The sequence below is a fragment of the Gymnogyps californianus genome, chromosome 14 (assembly GCF_018139145.2).
Source record: "Gymnogyps californianus isolate 813 chromosome 14, ASM1813914v2, whole genome shotgun sequence".
Lineage (NCBI taxonomy): Eukaryota > Metazoa > Chordata > Aves > Accipitriformes > Cathartidae > Gymnogyps > Gymnogyps californianus.
Genome location: NC_059484.1, coordinates 15,012,877 through 15,018,876, shown reverse-complemented (window position 1 = coordinate 15,018,876; position 6,000 = coordinate 15,012,877).

The window sequence follows — 6,000 nt, the reverse complement described above, 5'->3', positions numbered from 1 at the left end:
GGGCTGCTGAAGGGGTTAAGAGAGGAGAGGAAAAGCGGAGAAAGAAAACAGAGCGTTGGGAGAGAGCGGCTCCATCAGGGGCTGTTTGCACTGGCTTGGATGTGTCCTCGGCGTGTTTATTCCTACTGCGCAAGCACTTTTGCCAGGGTGAGAGCCAGACTGCTGAGCACACTGCTCACACACACACACACGCTGCTTCTGTTGCTCACTCATGCACAGCCCCATCCTAAAATGCTTCCCAGTCGCACCCTTCCTCTTCCACCTTCTCCCCAGTTCCCCCTGCATTAAAAATCGCACGGGGACCCCTCCGAGTAGCGATGGCTGGTGGCCGTGCGCCAGCCTCGGGGAATCCCGGAGCCCAGCCGAGCGGCAGGGCTGCTCTCCTGCCTGCCTGCCCCCACCCTGCCTGTCCTGGCAGGGCTCGCAGCCTTGGGCGAGCCGGATGGGAGCAAACCTCGTGTCCCAAGGCCACCAGCCTGCTGTGCCGCTGGGGCCAAGGCCTGGGAACGGGCATGTGCTGGGGTTTGGCTGCTTTCCTGGGCTGGAAAGAAAACACCCCCCTCCCTGGGATGCTCTTTGTTTCCCATGGACCGTCCCCAAGTGCTGCCCGTGGGGCTCAGAGGGGCCAGACCCTGCACTCAGGTGCACTCAGTCCCTGTCTTCTCACTGCGCTGCTAAAATGCCCTTAATCCTCGTCCTGGCGGTCCCCAGGCTGTGTGCATCCATGTCTCCTCTCAGGTCCCATCCTGCCTCTCTGGGATCAGAGCTGGGGACCGAGGGACTGACCAGGGCTGCGGGTGCGGGAGCCAGCAGGGAGTTGCTCCCCCTCTCTTAGCAGCACGGTTCTGTTCCCCATCCGCCTCCTCCAGGCTTTAGGGCTTCAGGGATGCCTGGTGGGGGGGGGGGGTCACAGCAGGGAGGATGGGGCTGCCAGGGCTCGGCAAACCTTGGCCGAGCCACCGGCTCTGCCGTTGACCTTGCATCTACACGTGGGCAGCTCGCGTGCCGTGATCCCGGCAGCCCGGGGTTGTGGCCCCTTGTTTGTCTGCTCGGGGGGAGCTGGGGGGCTGCGACAGCGGCAAACACGGCTGTGAAATCAGGCAGTGGCTCGCTCTGCGCTGGCCCCCGGGGTCGCCCAGGAAGCTCTGCAGCCCCTGGACCGCGGGGGGGCTGAGATGCTCCGGCTTTCAGTTGTCCCAGCTTGGGCAGCCCTGAATGCACAGAGGTTACTTAAACTGGCTTTTCGAGCCCCTGTGGGTTTTTCTGCTTAGTTAATGGGTCGTGTTTTATGTCTGCTGAGGCTGAGCTCCCTGGGGCCAACGTGGCTGTGGGATGAGCCCTAATTCCACTGCAGGATGAGCCCCAACCCTGCTGCAGGAGGCTGCCCTGCCCTCCCAACCCAGGCAGGTTTTTGGCACAACAAAAAACAGGCGCCCTGACAGCCGGGGGTGACCCCATCCCCACTGTGCTCGCCTCCAGGAGTGGCATTTTGTTTAATTAGCAAGCATTCGTCATCACTCCCCAGCAAATGTTCGGCGATATCGCTCGGGAAAGGCATGAAGGCGCAGTCGTGCCAGCCCTCCCTCCGGCATCTGCTGCTGGAGCTCTGCGGGGAAATTTGGGTGTGGGACCTGCTGTGCTGGCGAGCCGGTGGCTGCACAGCCGGGGCCATTCCCTCGTGATGGGTAACGAAGGAGAGCTGCTCGGGGCAGGCAGGGATGTGCGGAGTCAGGGGGCTGGGAGCTGCCTGTACCCATCTTGCTAAGCCAGCTCACTGTAGCGTGGCTTGAGTCTACTTTGCAGCCGCGGCGGTGCCAGCCATGGGGAGAGCCGTGCCACGCTGCCAGCTGGACCGCTGGATCCCAACCGGCATGAGCCTCCCTGCCCTGCCTCCCCCAGGCTGGCTGCCTCGGCTTCATGTGTCCCAGGGCTGGAAGGAGCCCCCCGTTCATCACTCAGCCCCAAGTGGGTTTATAGCAGCATGGATGGGCTTCCCTGCCCCGGCTGCCACCAGCCCAGAGCTTGGTCTTTAAGGTCGGCTTCTCTGTCAGACCTCCCTGGTTTTATATTTCATTTGAGCTTTGAAAAGTCTGAGCTGCATTTTCATCCCTGGCTTCCCACAGCGATGTGCCGGAGCTCCAGCTGACCGCCCTGTGTCCCTGAGCAGCGGTGGCCAGGGGTCCCTGGGAACAGCCAGCCACCTCGGTGGCACCTTGGGCTTGCACTGGGCTGCAGCCGGTGGGACCTGGGGTCTGCAGCGCTCGGCAAACCTGGTGCTTTGCTCCCCAAAACTGCATCAAGAAGGGCTCGAGGCAGCTGTGACAGCCAGACTGCGGCTGTCCTCAGCCACAGGGATGCGGCAGCTGAAGCTGAAGTCAGAGTCCAAGATAAGCAAAGGGCAGGACAGGCTGGGACCTGCCCCGCACAGGGCTGTGCCACGCAGCCGGGGCGTGGGCAGCTCCCAGGATGGTCTGGATGGGACCCCCAGGTCAGACGGCCCCATTAAGGATGATGGGAAGGGGCAGATTGACTTCTGAATCCAGCCAGGAGGGCTGAGCAAGGTCATTGTCGCTCCGCTGGAGCGCACAGGCTGATGTTCAATGGATGCCAATCCCCGTGGAGCATGGGGGTTTGCTGGAGTCCACCCCAGCCTGGGGCTGGGAGGTGGTTTGAACGGTGGGAGGATGGGAGCGGGTTTGCTGAGTGCCGTAACCCCGACAAAAAGCACCCCGGGAGCCAGGGCGGTGGAGCGGGTGCTTGGTATGGGATGTTTGTGCCGGGGTACAGCCCAGCCTGCACCATGCTGCCCTCCAAGGGACTGGCATCCCCCCCCTCCCCAGCCCCCCATCCTCTGCTCCAGCCTGCTTTCGGCCTCCTCGGTGCCTGGGAGCCGAGAGGTGAGCTGCCCAGGGTGACTCCTCTCCTCCCTGAACGGCGGAGAGACAAGCCCAGGGCCTGCGTGAGGAATCATGCAGCGGTGCAAAGGGATGCAGAGCAGCCCCTGCAGCCACGTCCAGCCCTTGCTTCCAGCGTGGGGTGGAGGAGGGAGAGGACATGGTCCAGCTGTCCGGGATGCCGCTGTCCTCCTCTTCCCTTGCTCTGCTCACTGCTTAATCAGGACAACTCCTCTGGTGCCTCGCAGCCCCCGTGCCGTCCCCGGGCATTTCTCCTGCTGCTTCTCCCCACCAGCTGTGGGCAGGGGATGAGGGCGCAGCTCGGCGTGGGCACCCGCGCGCTGGCACTGGCAGCCCCACGTCCCCACAGGCAGGCTGTGGCATTGGGGACCGCAGGGGTTGCACGGGGACAGGCACTCAGGAATGTTGTTTTTTCCATCCCGGTTTCCGTCAAGGTAGTAAATCAGCACTGCAAAAGGCTTTTGTTTTCCCCAGCACGCTGCCGGCTGCTGTGCCTGCCAGCCCCTGCCTCGCCTGCAGGAGCCAGGATGCGGCCATCCTTGCCCACACTGCCAGGGCTCACTCCAGGGACAGGATCCGTCCTGGCCAAGCGAGGCTGGGGACCTGTCATGCCAAGGGATGCAATCCCATCCCATCCCAGTTTCCTTGTGCCCCTTCCCTGAGCACTGGACCCTTGCAGAGAGCCCTTGGCCCCCCACGGAGGAGGCTTCCCTCCATCGATCCTGCACAGCCTGGCCATGTCCTTCCCATTGCCATCCCCTCCCTGCTGGAAGCGGTCCTGCTCTCCCACGGAAGGATGTCAGGGTGGCATGGGGTGACACCGAGCTGGCCCCAGCCCTGGCAGGGCTTTGGGGTTTAGCGGTGGGGTCCTCGTGAAGGGGGGGTCACCCCGCAGGCAGCTCGGCCGTGCCTCCCCCCAGCACACGGCTCGGCAGCAGGTCCTGGCCAGGTACCCGTGGAGCCGGAGCGGGGGATATTGGATTGCAGCAGATGGGAGAGTGTCCCGGCACAGGGTGGCCCAGGCGCGGCTCCAAATGCCGCTGGGTGACAGCTACACCGCAAAGACGTTTCCCATATCAGCTGCGGAGGCAGCGCTCCCTTAAAGAAACACGGGGCCCCCCAGGGACGTGCGGATGCCCTTGGGGGATGCAGCCGACCCAGGCTCCTTGCCCCATGCAGTGCCACGGGCGGAAGGTGCCACGGGGGGAAGGTGCCATAGGGAGAAGGTGCCCAGCTCCCCTGAGGAGACGTTCAGCTGCTGGCACAGGAAAGGTGTGAAGATCCCCAGATGTATACGTTGTGGCTGGGCTATTTTGGAAAGGGACGGAGGCGATCTTGTGACCGGAGCTGGGGACTGCAAGTCTGGACAGCAGGGTCCTGCCTGAGTGACAGCGACCTGCTGCCTGACCCCGGGGAAACCCGAGAGCCCCCGCTGTGCTGGGGACACCTTTCGCACCCCTTCCCGCCCCCGTCCCGCTTGTTTAATGATGATGAAACCCAAGCATTGGGCACCAATGTAGCTGGGGACAACATGGGAAACCAGGGACAGAGCTCAGGCTTGGGTGCAAATCCGACCCCCACTCTATGGCATCCCTGTCCTGGAGGTGCACCCCGTTTTTTTACAGCTGTGCCACCTTCTGCCCCTGCACTGTGGCTGGGACAGGACCAGCCCAAGCCACCGTGGTCCCCGGGGTCCCCCAGGCGGGTGCCGGGAGCAGACGGAGACGAAGACTTTCTGCAGACCCCGTCTCCCTCGGGCTCGGCAGCCTGAATGCCAGCAACGCCTGCCAAAAATATTTGTGTGGGAGGCGGAAAGTTAACTTTAGTTTTCCTTTTTTCAATGGTGGGGGGGTGGCAGGGTGTGAGAAAGGCAGGCGGGGGGGCTGTGCATCACCCGCCAGCGAGTGGGCAGGGAAAGATAGCCGAGCAAAAGGTCTCCATGCTGCCAGATTTCAGCACTTTGTGAACTGAAGGATTTTTTTATTATTATTATTCCCTCCTCTGGCACCATTTTGCAGCTTCTCGTAGGGACTCGCTGCTGCCGGGGAGCATGAGGTGCTTGTTGGGGCTGTGAGCTGGGCACCAGTGCCCAACTGGAGCATCCCTTGCTCCCTGGTTTGGTGCTGTGCCTCTGAAATGGTCCCTGAAATGACCCTCATGCCCCTTTACAGCCTCATTCTGCAGGCAGGGGTCCGCACAGGCAGGCAGTTGTTATCTCAGCCTGGTTTTGTGGATGTGGCTGGCGATGCTGCTCCTCTTCGCTGGTGCAGTGATGCACCCAGGGCATATATACCCACCCTACCCGTCCGGTCTTCTAGCAGACAGGATCAGCCCCACAGCATTTACTAGAGATGCACATTATCCATAAATATTCCCTTCCCGCACTGCTTGCAGAGCCCAGGTCTCCGTGCCGTGTCCCAGGGGGAAGGCGGCTCCTCCGCCGGCAGCTCCTCCGCCGTTCCCCCGCCGCGGTGCCGGGCTCAGACTGGTCCCCAGCGAGGCAGCAAATGCGTGACTCGGTATTTCGGCGGCGTGGGTGGCCCCATCCCCGCAGCATGTCCTTGGGGAACGCCGCTGCTCGGGTCTCGCCAAGGAGGGGTTTGCCCAGGGAACGCCGGCATCGTGGGCGCCCATGCTCGGGATATGCCCATCTGCAGAAAGTGCTCCCGAAATGGAAGGGGGCGGCTTTGGAATATGGTTTTCAAGGCAGCATGGGCTCGCCCAGCAAATTGTCAAGGCAGCTCCGGTGTAGGATGGGCGGGAGTCGTGCTGCCTGAGAAACCTTCTCCCTATGGATGCGGCGAGGGGGTGGGAGTGGGGAGACGGCAGACCCGCTCCGAGAGGATCTCTGCTGACCTGCGCTGGGCTGGGGCTGTTTTTGGCAACTTTCTCTTTGTCCTCGTTTGAGATAAGCCAGCACCCTCCAGCTCCCATAACTTGCCATGTTTCTAAGGAAAGATGTGGGTGGCTTCCCGCGACTACTGGGGCCCCAAGTTACGTAAAAAGCAGGGTGAGATTCCTGTTTCAGAGAGAAACATTGACATTTTCCCCCCAGGATCTCTTTGCAAATCCGTGTTGGATAATT